Genomic DNA, 15,773 nt, shown 5'->3' with positions numbered 1-15,773 from the left:
CTGTCTGTCTACCAGACTGTCAGTCTACCTCTTTGCCTGTCTACCTGTCTGTCTACCTGTCTGTCTGTCTGTCTGTCTACCTACCTGTGTGTCTGTCTATCTGTCTGTCTGTCTGTCTACCAGTCTGTCTACCAGTCTGTCTGTCTACCTACCTCTCTGCCTGTCTGTCTGTCTGTCTGTCTACCTACCTACTTACCATGTCTGTCTGTCTGTCTACCTACCTCTCTGCCTGTCTACCTGCCGACCTACCTGTCTGTCTGTCTTTATGTCTGTCTACCTGTCAGTCTTTCTGTCTGTCTACCAACCTACCTGTCTGTCTATCTACCTGTCTGTCTGTCTGTCTACCTACCTGTCCATCCATCCATCCATCCATCCATCCATCCATCCATCCATCCATTTATCTATCTATCTGAAAAATGTCTGTGTAAAAAAAAAAGTTTATAGAGCGCAAATACTGGCCTTCCGTTCTCCTCCATCCCTGTCAGTTCATCTATACACTGAGAGCCCACCGTCCCCTCCCCAGTGGAGGGTCTCTCTTGGACTTGGTGACCTGCGAGAGACTCCTCCTGGCTGTCAGGAAGGACCCGCAGCAGTCACCTCCAGCCAGTCTGCAATCATCTCCACTGCTCTTCCTTCATCTGTGGGCCAGGTCTCTGAGGAACACTGCGTGCCTCCGCCTGGCTCCCCTCCATGATAAACGGCCTCTGTTTACAGGCTAACCACTGTGTAAAGTGCACAATAAATCACTAGCCAGACAAACTTCTGGGGGAGAAAAGTGTAACATTAAGATGGGCCTTTTTTGTCATTTGTTTAAAGCAGTCATGCCTTGCAAGCAGCTTCTCTCTCTCTTGCTCTCTCTCTCCCTCTCTGTTGTCTAAAGTGCTGAGAGAAGGAAGAAAGCGTCTCACAGAAGGGAAATGAAACTCTGTAACGGTTTGGGATCTGCACACTTGACCTAAGGCAGCAAAAGCAATAGAATCTAGATTAAGATTAAATGTAGACTAAATTAAAAAGTGTAATTCAAGCTTCTTGTGGTTTTAGTTATTCACAAATAGCATTAACAAGAGGCAATATTAATGCATCATCATTAAATTAATTGAATCCTCATTTAAATGAAAAAAAAACAAAAAAACATTGCATCGCTGAAAATCTATTTAAAAATCTAATTTTTTTTTACTCCGTTTTTGTGAACACAAAATCCAATTTTACCCTATTTACTTTTTTTAATAAAAAGTAAACAACTTTCTGGCTTTATTGTAGAAGATAACACAGTTTGAATTATTCTACATTAAAATAAGTTTGTTCCTCTAATATATAAAAAAGTAATACATTTTAGGCCAACATATTTTTTTTCTTCTTTTTTTTTAAAACTTTACATAATGTTCCCGGTTTTATTTAGCACATTATTCAGAAGGGGGGGAAATAAATGTAAAATTAAAATCTTATACTTTTCTGCCTCTGAAACAACATGTCCTCTGTTGACGTAACCAAAGCCAAACACAGAAAACAATCATATTAACCAAGCATATCTTTCTTGTTGAATTTCCAAAGAAATTTCACTTAGAAATGTCAAATCCAAGAAATAAAACGGTTTTAATGTTGACTTTAAATAACACGTTCCAGGACTAACTGTGCATATTATTCGAAAGAAAAATATTTGTAAAACAATTTTAACATTTAAATCATATATTTTTTTCTGCCTCTGAAACACTCTTTCCTCATCCTGATGGTTTCCACTTACAGAAATTGCATGCTTTGGCAATACCGTTTTGTTCTGTTTTACTTTAAATAAAGCTAGAAAGCTTGTCTCCTCAAATGGTTCTTTGCTTCACTATAAGCAATGGTTAGATAGTAAAACTATAGACCACAATCCCTCAAACAAGAACATTCCTGTTTTTCAATGCTACAACAGTAAACACGGTCTGCAACTCAGTAGCCTTGTGTTTTCTCCAACAAAGGACAAATATACGTGAGCTGAAGGACACGCAAGCTGGTAAACATCAATCTAGTCGCTGCACCCTGGCCAGAGCCACCGCACGTCCACATTAACACACACAGCGGACGCCAGGCGAGACCAGCCTCATTGACTATTAACATATCATTAACTATTAGGTCAGACAAAATGAAGAGGGAGAGAGAGAGAGGCAGAGAGGAGCGGGACAGCTGGTGATGGGGGAGATGCCACATGTTCATCTTCCTCCATCCCCTTCAAACTCCAACAGCCTCCATGATGAAGAACTACAAGACTTCACGGGGTCGGCCAGACCTGCGCATGTGGACTCGCTCGCACAGGTGTTGAGCTACAGAACTGCACATGCAATGTCAATTAAGACTTAAACCCCTCCACAATACAGTAAGTCAAAACAAAAAGTTGGAGGACATGGCCATACAAATAGTTTGAGTTAGACATATTTCATTTGGCTGATTTCAAACATTTCAAGAAGTATAACAATGCCATTCAGTCAGTGCACACTTTTTCAGCTGGTGCCACATATATGTTAAAAGAAGTTGTGTTTGCCTGAAAAGCGATATAAAGGTAAGTAAAAGATCGACATTAGCCCCAATAAATAAGATAAAAAAAATACATTTGCAGCCATTTAGATAACAGCAGAAATATAAAACAATTACTAGCATATACATGATTATTTTACTATTAAAGGGCACCTATTATGACATTTAAAATGTTCCTAATGTTGTTTAGGGAGTCCCCAACAACAGTTTTACATGCATGCAATGACAAAAAACACTTTTGTTGTCGTATAATATGCATTTATTTTTACCTGATTTGCTCACCGACTCCCAAATGATTCGTTCAACGACTCATTTTTCCAAACCCCTCCTTTGCGTGACGCTAATCTGCGATTGGTCAGATGACCCAGCAGTGTTTACAGTGATAATACTTATTGTTTAACACGGAGTACAATGATGCTTTTATCAATTAAATTGTGTTATTATAGTCCACTGCTTTATAGTTTGTAGTAAAAAACGAAAAATAAGATAAAGAATTTAATGTTATGTTAGCGAGCATAGCCCAGAGTTCATATTGTAAAAGCACAATCAGTCTTTTTTTGCGTTAGCCCGATGCATAAACATAACGTTTTACAAAAAAGAAAAAAATGCAGTTACGTTACTAAGAGGTATTACTCTATTCTTTAAGTCGACAACTCCGAAAACAACGACAAACACTTCACATATCTCAATATACAATTGTCTTTGAAGACCTAGAAGCTAAACGGTGCTTACACAACAAACAAAATAATTATTAAGCATGCTACATAAAACATAAAAGCAACAATTATGAATAACACTTACAGGTTGTGATACGGAGGAGGAAGCTGATGCAAATACACTTGGAACTGAACCTTCCTTCAATATCATCCGGCTCGCGAATCCAAGTTTGATTGCATTTAAGTTGGTAAAGCAATCGTCTTCAAAATGGCGCGAGCAAAGCACAAGGCTTGGACTATACTTCTGTGGTATAGTTGTATATATGAATTGTAGCCACTTAGTCTTCAAATGCTCCTCCTTGGGCAGATGAAAAAAGTTGGCTTTTGAGTCGCACTTCAGAAGTTCAGAACACAGCGTCTCGTCACCATGATGTTTTTTCCCTGGCCTTGGAGCGCAATAAGTGGGCGTATCGTATTCAAATAACTTGACAAGTTGACGTCATCTAGTCAGAGAAAAAGCTTCGGTCTTCTAACGATTCATAAAAATGACTCCGAGTCGACTCTTACTTTTGAAAGACGGCTTTATATACAGTGCACTTTCATATTTCAATCTTTGCAGGATGTTTTTGTTCACTTAGATCTATGTTACACACTACATGAAAGGTACATTTCAAAATTCCATAATAGGTGCCCTTTAAAACAAACATTTTATTAAAACGAATATTAATAAATATAATAATTTATATTTAAATTATGTATTACTTAATACAATCAAAAAACAAGCATGCACGCACACACACGCTAGAGTGCTATCTGTTCCAGACTGATATTTGGTAATATACTAACAAAACATTAGTGCTACCAATTATGATCAAAACATAAGCATAATCTTCAAACAGTGGGTGACCCAAAACGTATGAGTATTAAAAACGGGTGCAACTGACTTGTGTGGGAAAAGTGACATACAGATATGGACAGTAAGAAAGAGCCAAAGTGTCTACGTGTGTGTGTGTGTGTGTGTGTGTGTGTGTGTGTGTGTGTGTGTGTGTGTGTGTGTGTGTGTGTGTGTGTGTGTGTGTGAGTGAGTGAGTGAGAGAGAGAGAGAGAGAGAGAGAGAGAGAGAGAGAGAGAGAGAGAGAGAGAGAGAGAGAGAGAGAGAGAGAGAGAGAGAGAGAGAGAGAGAGAGAGAGAGAGAGAGAGAGACAGATGAGAGGTGTTAAAAGAGATCTTATCAGAACTTCTAAATTGCCACGGGAGCCGTGAGTGATCTTTTTCACTGAAGTCAATTTTGAGGCTGACAAGCCATGTAGAAATGTGCAAATATGGATGCGCGGTATTGATTTCTTTATTGAAGGCACGAGCGCGGGAGATGCTCAGATCACTCATCCTACCTCTCGCCGAGACCTCTTTCAAATAAGAGCGTCGTTAGATTGCTCATTTCATATGGAGGCTTAGCGTTGGGGGAGGGGGTCTGTGGAGGTACTCGACATGGCATATTTATTGGCCTGCTTCACTCCAAATGACCTACTACAAGCATCCATTTAAAAAAGGTGTGAGAGTATCAGATCCTGCTGCTTGGTCCTCGCTCAACCTTTTAGCATATCCTCAATTCTCAGACACAAAATATATCGACATCTACTCAGGAATTGTAAACATTTTAACCGTTTTGGCTCCTCTTAAAGTCAGCATGAAATCAAAATGTACAATTATTTAAAAAAAAAAATTATGTAAAATTGCAGTATTTTTTTAATGTCAGTATATTTCAATTATTTATTTGAGCAAATCTTTTTTTTTATTAATGTCCCCTCATAATCTTTAATCAAAATAACTTCCCCTCCCTCTTGAAGCATCATCTCTTCTCTGATGATGTGTTTACTAACGTGAAGGCGGAGCAACCTGTCACTCACATGAGATCCACCAATAGCAAACCACAACCATCCAATCAATTCCACATGGACAAAATCAAGTCCCGCCCTACATATTTTCTTGTTCAAGAAGCCGTTTCACTCGGATATATGTCACGATAGGGAAGAAAAGACCATCACAAGTTCTGTTTCATGACGACTTTAATGATTTCAGTGCCTTAATCGTTCAATTAATAATGCTTTAGTACTTTGAAAAGTTTTAATTAATAAACAAATAAAATATAATAAATATAACAAACGTAACATAACATAATAGCCTATAATAATTCCATTAATTGAATATAACAATAATAATACTTTTAAATGTATTATTATTATATTATTAAATATATTATATAAATACATTATACACTGTTTGAAAAAGCAACACTGACTAAATATGTAATGTGTCTAATCAAAACTGTTTATTGTGTGAACTTCTAAGGCCATGTCCTCCAACCTTTTGTTCATATATATATATATATATATATATATATATATATATTCTGTTATATAACTAGGCCTTAATTAATAGCTAGGTATTAAATAATATACACAACATAAAAAAGTCATATATTATCCATTTAGGCCTACTTCATAGGGTTCCAGTATTGTAAAATATTTATTGTTTGTTTATTCATTTATCTCTCTGTCCCCACTAATTTCCTGTTTCTATTAACAAAAAGTGCAAAAAACATGTTGTCTCTTGACACACTGGCTACTGGTCAGAGTTGTTGGACAGCTGACATGTGAAATCTACATTAGAACACGTCACCAGAGAGGATGTGGCAAAAGCACTCCAGGAGCCGAGGAGCGAACGCTGGCTTTCCTTGTACAAACTACCCCACTTTTAAAAAGTTCCTTCGGGTGAATATTGTTTCGACTTCCCTCCGCGCCAGGATTTAATTAAGTGATAACAGTCACCTTCAGGTGATGACACAGGACAATAATATCTGGGCTAAAGGAAAACGCTGAGACTGGCCAGCACGTATTATCATGAGCAAAGATAGAGAGGAAGAGAGAGAGGGAGACAAACACGTCTCGGCTTCATCCAGGTTAGACTCGGGAAGAGGAAATATTTCCCCAGTCTAATCTGGAGGGTTAAGGGGGGGATTTAGCTCAACCCTAAGAGGATTAAACATCATTTGAATGCTTATGTGTTTAAACACAGGCTTAATAAAACGATATGACGTCAGTACAAACAAATAGGGGGCTTGACTTGATTTAGAGGAAGAACTGCCCGTTCAGAGATGACAATAAACATATACACACACGAAAAGACATTACGCATAATACTTACATAAAGTGACATCTCTGACTGAAAAAGAATATTTAACAAAAGTATAATGTAGGACTTGATTTTATCCGTCAGAATGCTAGGAGGTGGAGCAAGTTACAATTCATAACATGAATCGCTTATTTAGTCTAGGTATACTTTATATTTTATGTTAACTTTAAGCTATAAAATCGAAATGTGTGCCGCATGCCATGCATGTAATCTCAAGCTAAAACGGTTAAATCCTGCAGGAAATGGAACAAAATAAAATCTAGAATATTGCAGGGATCCTGCAGAATGAAAAGAAGAAGAAGAAAGAAAAAAAACATGCAATAATGAAAAACAGAATCAAAGACGAGTTTATTATGGAGGACAGACAAAGAAGCCTAGAGATATTCACTGTAGCCTGGCTGAAAACGATTCAGCAAAATTTCCCCTTAAAATGATCGCAATGACTGAAATTAATTTTAATGACATTTATTACTAAAAAACAGAGCCACGTATGCAATGCTTTCATCAAAGCAACTCTTTTAAGAGCACAGATCCACTTCGTGCTTACATTTTCATCCATATGCGCTGCACTGGAAATATGTATTTTTAATTCACACTTGGATACAAATACTCAGGCAACAAGCTGGAACGACTCCCTCGGAATACATGAGGTCATTAGTATGCAATATGATGATCTATTCAAACAATGATAATGAGTTCAGTCTCTTTAAGAAGAATAGTAAATCATTACTTTTTTTTCTGCCAAGTTTGGCCTTTTTTTTTTTTTTTAAGAAAAAGAAGTGAATTTGTGGCAGCTGTTGTTCTGCTGCGATTTGCTATGCATTCATGCACAATACATAAGATACATGATAATGCAAAAGTTTTGTTTTGGAGACCCAAGGCCAGTCCAGACGGGGTACGGGGGGTCCTGCAGGTAATGAGGACCTTCACACAGACAACACTGATTACATTCTCCTGTATGAAAACCTCGAACAATGACTGCTCAGGAAGCCCTTCAATACGGACAGCGATCACACACACGCGCACACACAACTCCGCGATGCCTCTTAAGAAATCGCACAGGGCCTGACCACCACAGTCTAATTATGCTAATTGCTTCAATGCCCTTGCTTTATTTATGCATGGCGTCTAAGATAAATAAGAGAAAATTGCTTTGGATCTAACTGTATTCATTTTAGAATGCAAACTAGCCTGTGTTTGTTATGAGATTGCTGATGTGTTTACCCCTGAAATTCTGCAGGTAATTGCAATTTTGATTGTACATTTATTTTTCCCACTGACAGTCCCAGGACTGCGTCTGTTCTCAGTTTTTATAATTAAATGCTTTGTAATATTTAAGCACACCGAATGGAAGAAAAACAGCACACATTAGAATATTTTATCCACTAGACTGAATAGCTCGCTCAGGGGGATCAAGACACACAGGGAGAATGAAAATGCTCGAATTCTGGAGGTTTTGTTGAGGTAAACATTAAAAAGTGGAAATTGGGATAAAGGGTGAGATATATGCGTTTCATTATTGGCCCGAGAGTTCCAGAGAAAATAAAACAAAGACTCTTCTGGTCCTAAGGCCCAAAACATACTCTATGCAAGTACACAAGTCACAAGTCAAAATGCAACTGATAATCCACAACAAATGCACAGTGCAATTCTAAGTGTGGGCACAAGGGGAGCGATAGTTGGCATTACCATAAGCAGTCTTCTTCTATGATTTTTACTTTCAGGTCAGCTGGTTCCATGGCGCAGACATCCCACCCTGCAAAAACAAATTTCCGGGAGACGACACAAGAACTCCCCCACCCCCTTAATGAGGCTTTCTCGCTTGCTCGATTATCCGGGATATTGTATATAATTTGCAGGCATCAGGGAGCCGCTAACCGCCATCAATATGCGGGAGACTCCCGGACCTTCTGGGAGAGGTGGGATGTCTGCATGGTGGATTCGCATTTTCTTAATTCAGGAGATATTTACATTTAGGATCACAATTGACTCTTCGCAGGGAGCTTGATTGACAGGTGATCTGACCAATCATACTTCGCCATCCGCCATTTTGTCCGACAAAGCAGTCAGGAGAGTTAGTAGATTAACATGGGAGGATTTGAACTTGAAAAACGGAGTGTACTGACGCCTTTCCGCGGTTAAAACAACATTCCTTCTGATGTTCATTCATGTTTATTTGAAGCTATAAATGAACTAGAAGGAAGAGATGATCGGTTCACGAGCAGCTTTAACTAGGGCTCTACAGCGATCTGTCAGACATTAAAGAGCCACAAAACGGTATTTTTTGTTTAAATTTCTTTAAAAAAAAATGACCAAATTTGAAAGGTGAGAGTTTGTTTAATATCAAAAGTAACCCATCAGTAACCTGGTCTGTCCTGTCTGACCATCGCGTTGTCAGTGTCCTCTCTGCTCCGCGATGGTGTGAACATGGTGGCGTGAGAAAGGTGGCGTGGCTTGTCGGACATAGCAACCGTAACTAAAGGGGGCGGGTCTTTGCGAACAGTCAATTGTCTCAGATGTTTCTCCTAATATAACTTAAGAGTTATAAAAAGAATGAATCTCAATTTGCTCTTCAACCCATTGCCGAGTAGAGGAAAAAAAGAGAGAGATATAGATCTTACTTGTGACATTTCATTTCTTTGTGTAAAACCTGTGAGGACAGCTTTACCTTCATTCTGGTGGATAACCTCAGAATTTAACATACTTTATCTGGAGAATACATGAGGTTCTCTTGACAATGTTTCAAATTTTAGATCTAATAATAATAAGTGTTTAAGTTCAATAACCGACCCTCATTCTTCTATATGGAGAGTTTTCTCTCAGCATCCATGCTGTATATCAACAGTCGGGCACAGCACATCATAAATTCATAAAATTACAATTGATTCGTCTGAGTGGAGGGAGAAAACAACAAACGTTTTTTTTAATGAACAAACTCCTCTCTCCCTCATGCAGAAGAGTGACCGAATCACACAAGGCACATTTACAATGGGCCGAGTTTTTCCTCTGCCGCGGTCATCTGAGGTAAATCATTGCCGTCTTTCAATCCTTTTATTATGAGGTATGGATTTCACCTCTGTGATGGACCTTTTGAGTCTATTTGAAATGCTCAAGACCGTAACGATGAAGGATTTTACCCTGATTAATCAAAACATGGATCTGTCTCACCCACGGGCCAATTACAACTGGCCTTTGGACAAATATAGGTCTACATCTGACAATTTCCCTCATCAAATCCCATTCCACGAAGAATTACAATCAAGGATGTTGATTGTGGATGAAAGATAAAGAACTGGACAAATGGCTTCGTTTGGTGAACCGATAATGACTGCTCTGAACTTGCACTTCTATTTCAAATAAATGCTCTTTTTGAAGTTTCTATTCATGAAAGAATCCTGTCCAACTTTATCATGGTTCTCTCAAACAAATAAAGCAGCATACCTGTTTTCGACAATGATCTCTGAAGGATCACGTGACACTGAAGACCGGAGCTTTGTCATCACAGGAATAAATCACATTTTTAAATATATTAACAAAGTTATTTTAAATGGTAATCAGATCAAATAAATGCAGCCTTGGTGAGCATATATGTCTTCTCTTAAAAACATTAGAAATCTTACCGACTCCAAAGTTTTGAACAGTACTGTATTTAAATCACTAAAAGTAAAAAAGCAAAGTAAACCTGTCAGAAAAGTTTTCTAAACTAAACTGCAATCACATTGCGTCATGCAACCGTTATTAATGCAAACCACCAACTAGTCAATGAAAATGTGTAGTTTTCGCACATTCCTACTAAACAATTCTGTATATTCCAAAGTAAGACATGCTGGCATTATCCTGTCACGAGGTGCTGTCAGATTTACCAGACTAATTAATGTTTCCCTCATTCATTCCCACATAAGCCTGTTGGTTTGTTTGTTCAGATGTATTAGTTTATTTGATTATCCGTTCAGTACGGCGTCAACAAACCTACAGTCGCAACAAACCTGAATGATATTTGCTTTCTGAAAAGACAGCAGCAAAGACGCTGTGAATCCACTGATAACCCTATCTCATTAAGTTTACAATCCTGTGGCATTACCATTAAAAGCAAGAAAGGGGAAACGGTTTTGTTACTCGCTCTGTTCCCCTGCTAGTGGCTGACAAGTGTGCTGATTTATTTATTGTATTTGTGCGTTCTCGTCTCATGTAAAGGAACAAATGCGTCGGGCACGGGAGTCTCCTTTGACAGGCCTTTTGTACGGCAGCATAAAAAATGAGCCACTTACTTACAATGCATCCATAGGAAATCAGATGCAAAAAAGAATCGGAATGGGAAGTTCTCACATCTACAGAAAGAGGATACACGAGGGAGGGAAAATCAATAGAGAATAACTCCTTTTCTCTGGCTGAATTTAAGATTCAGCAAAAGTTTTGTCTAGGGAAGTTCGCCTGATACAGGTCTGCGGGATGAACCCGGCATTAATCATTCCAACAAGTCGTACATTTCTATAATACAAAGACTTCTCGGTGGAGCCCGCCGGCCCACCCTGTACTCGCACACAAACCTATCACTCAAAGCTGGGGTTACTGAGCTGTACCCTTAAGGCGGAGATAAGAAATCGCCACGGTCCCATATTCGGTTAAATCACTGTAGCCACATTAGGCTGAACGGAGGGAGGGAATCGCAGGGAGAAAAGGCATCGCTTTATACCGCCTGTGCCCAGATGCTTATCGCCGTGCTGAAAAAGACATTTGTCTTTTGTCTGGATTGCCCTTGACACATCCTTAAGGGAAGGAAGTCTTGAACTTGTCTTTGTTTTGAAGAGCCCTTGGACCTCCGTGGTTTAATCTGGGTTAAACGCGGCCTGATCTCGTGAGTATTTCCCCACAGCTTTGATAAAATCCTTCATCTTTTCTGCTTTCATATATCAACTATTCATTGGGCCTTCTCGGACCAAGAGGGATGACCGTGGCATTGAGAATATACGGGACACCGAAACTGTATCACGGAATCGCTAAACACATCTCAATATTTCTATAGTTAACCAATAAGAATCATTCACTGTCTGTTCAGACATATTATCGCTCGGATGAAATCTTAAATCATATTAAAGGGCAATATTTCAATAGATGTAGGGGTGAATCTTATAAATCTCACATTTTAGTCCAATATCAAAAAGACACAAACTATATTTTGCATAAAAATCCTATTTTGGGGATCATTAAGGATTTGTTTTGCACTGCGACTTTATTTTCATGACAATTAGGCACATTCTTATTAGTGTAATACATCACAATGTTTTAATTATTCATTATTTACAGTAAACCAACACTGTAGTCATTTTTTTAAATACAACAAATTCTGCCCTAATTTGTAAATAGTTACATTTAAAATATTTAACAATGTAAATATAATATTTATTTAAATTCATATACTTTAACATTAAAAAATATTATTCTATTTTTAATATTCAATTAAATATATAAATATATGTAAATAAAATATCTAATATATATATATATATATATATATATATAGAGAGAGAGAGAGAGAGAGAGAGAGAGAGAGAGAGAGAGTTTACATTACATTTCTAACATATATTACTTTTAATGTTTACATTACATTAAAAGGACGTTTTTTTCAAAAAACAATAATGAAAATGTGTGTATTTGTCACAAGAAAGAACACAAATAAAAACAAAAATTGTATATAGCAGTCATTCTCCACAAAAGCTGCAACACCAGAGGCAGACGGCGTCATGGATGAGGGTTTGGGAAGTATATGGGTATTTATTGGTCTCAGTTCCTCCGAGAACACATTTAAAGCCACAGTAATTACACCCAAAGCCACATTATGAGCCCATAAGAAGCACACTAAAGACTGCCTGGTGCTGCTCGCATGTGCCATAATGACAGATACAGGAGGCGTGTAAAGACAAACACACTAACGCGCTCACGCTCGCGCTGTCAGGTGTTTACGCGAGGTTGTGTGTGATCAAGGTATACGCCACATGGCCCTCTAATCACGCTGCTTCATTACGGATATAAAACAGCATGTTTTACAACAACTTCACAACATATACTGCAGATGTGGCCGCAATAAGAATCATGTGCCGTGTTTTTCCCAGAAAGCAACCAAAAGCAGCTCTTACCTGTGTGCGAAAGCTCTATATGTGTATCAAAAGTGTAGTTTAATAAGAACAGAGTGCCTTAAAAGTCTTTCATTGGGAAAGAAAAGAGAAAGTGAGTTTGAAGTGTACAAAAGCTGGGGTATTCCCATGGGGAGAGCGTTCCAGTCTGTGATAATGAGACATCCCTGTGGGACACCTGCACGCAGGGCGGAAGATAACATCTGTATCATTTACATGCTAGAAATGTGACTACAAACTGAGAGGGGAATTTTTGTTTTGCATAAAAGCAAACAGGTGAACATCGTATCACATGGCGATACCATATCCTTTTTATTCTAAACATAATAAATTGAAACTTTTTCTCCCTTGGTTCTCATTCACAGTGCCATGCGCAATTTGTTTGAATTAGTTGTTGTCGAATAGAAATAATTGAGTGTGTATTAGAAATAATTGTATCATATTATTGTGATAATATCACAATATACACAGCAATATTTCACAATAATGGGAAATAAAAATATACCCACCCACATCCCCCGAAAAAAGTATTCATATTTTAGGACCATTAAGACTTATTTGCATTGTGGCATTATTCTCATGACAATTAAGCATATACTGTAAAGTAATAATTGTGTTACAGTAATGAGAATCTCCACTAAGAATGAGAAATAAAACAAGTTAATGAATGAATGAATGAAACGTAACGAGAATCCCCACTGAGAAAAATGAAAAATAAAATGAATTAATGAAACGTGTGCATTCAAATAATGAGTATTTATTGGGAAAATTTGCTTAATTGTCATGAAAATAATTTTAAATAATAACAAACTCTTAAAGGAGGCAAACAGATTTATGCACATATAATTGTCTTATTTAATTTATCTTGGTTTTGGGTGAAATATGAGTCGAACATCAGTTTCAGAACACCTTTGACCTCAAACACAATACTCCAGACATTTCTTTCCATGCTTGAGTTTAGCTTATCATCATAAAACATCACAAAAAACTATAACAACCCACCAAAAATCAGTCTTCGGCTTTCAATCATGCGGATGCTTATGACAACTTGATGAATGACTGCTGCATAGCGATGCATATCGAAGCTCGCTGGTGTTTTTTAAACACCGCGAGGTGTTGGTTGGCGCTTCCGCTTTGGCGAAGGCTCAGCATCGGGTGTCAAAGGCGAGGGTGACTCCTACTTATAACAAATGTAGTGACAGGTTACGATCAAGGGCCGCGCTGACATTCTCTTTGCAAAGGTCAATGTATGGCGAAGCCGACGATGAAGAAATGAGCGCTCTGCCATCATTGCCAAGGCAAAAGGTCAGACACAAGCTGATTGGTGATAGAACTATCAAATTAACCAATCAATACACGGCTGGGATGGGAGGAAACGGGCCCTCCAGGGAGAGCGGACAGACTGGACCAAATGCCAAGATGTCAATAGCTCTGCGCCAGTGAGAGCCTGCACAGGTTTAGGATGGGGAGGGCTTTCCGACTCAAACACACACACACACAAACAGAGATTCCTCCACACACGCTACACAAAAATAATTTCAATTAGCATGCTCACAAACCTTATCAACCTAATAAATACACTAGCATGTAACAGTACAGCTACTGTATATCTAACATGCTACATTTAACATTACAATCATGATATTGCGCCAGTCATGATATGAATAAAAGCAGTTGATATTTTCATATTTCATATCATATTTTCACTTTGATTTGTGAATGTAGACTTAAAAACGTATCAAACTCAGGCAATAATCAAAGCACAATCCTAAAATGTCCCAACTCCAAACAAACCTGATTCATTTCAGAAGTGCCTTACTTCGTTCACTTTAGATAAATATTTCATTTCAAATGTTTTTGTTTAAGTTATAATTTCGTAATCCAGACAAAGACAAATTATTAAGGTATTTTTGTGCTGAATAAATATTATACAGTGGATATAAAAAGTCTTAACAGGAGTGAAAATATTCCTGTCAAGATCTGCCAAGCTGATAGACTCCTATTACACTGTAATCAAATCAAAGGGTAACTTAACTTTAGTTCGGGGGTGTGTACACTTATGCAGTTAGTTATTCCAAGTTTTTTGTAGTTATTTTTTAGCTGAATTGCGTGACTTTTATTCATATATTTGCCAATAAAGCTTTTTTGTTATTACCATGTAGAGTAGCAAACTTCTACTTCCAAAAGGTTACTGTACAAAATATCAGTAGCTTGCAGCGTGCCATGTAATGTTCCCAGAGAGAAGTCTGAATGACAAAAACAATTCTGAGTGCAAAACCAACAGCATTAATGAACCCTTTCTGTGAAATTCATCTCTACAAAGTTGCTGAAATCAAACTTCCCGACAGAGCATCAATTTCACCCCGTGCCGTTCTCAAGGAACAGCTATAGAACAAGGAAGAAAAAGAGACACAAGGACAAGAGTAGGACATCGGAATGAACGTGTAGTCTCTTCACTCGGGCACAAGAGCTTGTAATCCTCTTCTACATTTACTGCAGAAGCTCAATATCACTTCAATTCTCCCATGAGTGCCTGGCTGCTTTGTACCTATCTGCTCTGAAGTGGATCTATTCACATATTACCGTTCATTCTTCCACCCCTCCAAAATTCCGGCTCCCCTTTAGACCCGAGGGGCCTTTGAGAGATGAGCCCATCTGGGAATTAATTGAATCGCATTAGCGACGTCAGTCAAGCACATGGGCGGCAGCCCCTTCGGGCCGAGGTGTAAGTGTGATGCAACCCCAGATTCACATCCAAAAGCCATCTAAAACAAGAGACTAATGCTAATTTAATAAATCTAACTAATTCATCTTACAGATCACTATTGGACGCCAAAAACATACCAAACTGTGTCCAAAACGATCAATGGAATTTATATAGAGTGGCGCAGGTATGACGTCACTTTATAGGCCTAAACGCGAGGCGAGTTAGCATTTTAGCACTTCCGGTTCCATCGTCCCGAAGTCAATGGGTTTTTTGAATGGGTTTTGGTTAAATGGCTGAAATAAGGTCTGTGGTGAACACATGCTCAAGGCACGTTTTATTCTACGATATAAAATACATCAGTATTAACCCAACTCGCAACTTTTTGAAGCTGTTACGTGTCTTGAAAAAGGTGGTTGCTAACAAGTGGCTAAATGGGACTACAGAGGCTGTCGGGGACATTAAACGTCATCATGCCGAACAGGTAAACTCAGTCCGCTTTTACAGCCTCATTATGCTTATAAGTGTGCTCTTCTAAACTAGTCTAACTTAAACTTTCTGGGAAAATGTTTTTAGATA

The 15,773-nt window shown here is 38.2% G+C and overlaps 1 protein-coding gene across 4 annotated transcripts in view; it reads right to left on the bottom strand.

Moving 5' to 3' along the window:
- npas3 (neuronal PAS domain protein 3) overlaps window positions 1-15,773 on the bottom strand; it is a 295,848-nt gene that overhangs the window by 104,355 nt on the left and 175,720 nt on the right. The gene's annotated exons all lie outside the window — the stretch shown is intronic.

The sequence above is a fragment of the Phoxinus phoxinus genome (assembly GCF_949152265.1).
Source record: "Phoxinus phoxinus genome assembly, chromosome: 13".
NCBI lineage: Eukaryota > Metazoa > Chordata > Actinopteri > Cypriniformes > Leuciscidae > Phoxinus > Phoxinus phoxinus.
This window is presented reverse-complemented; position numbering and strand designations above follow the sequence as displayed.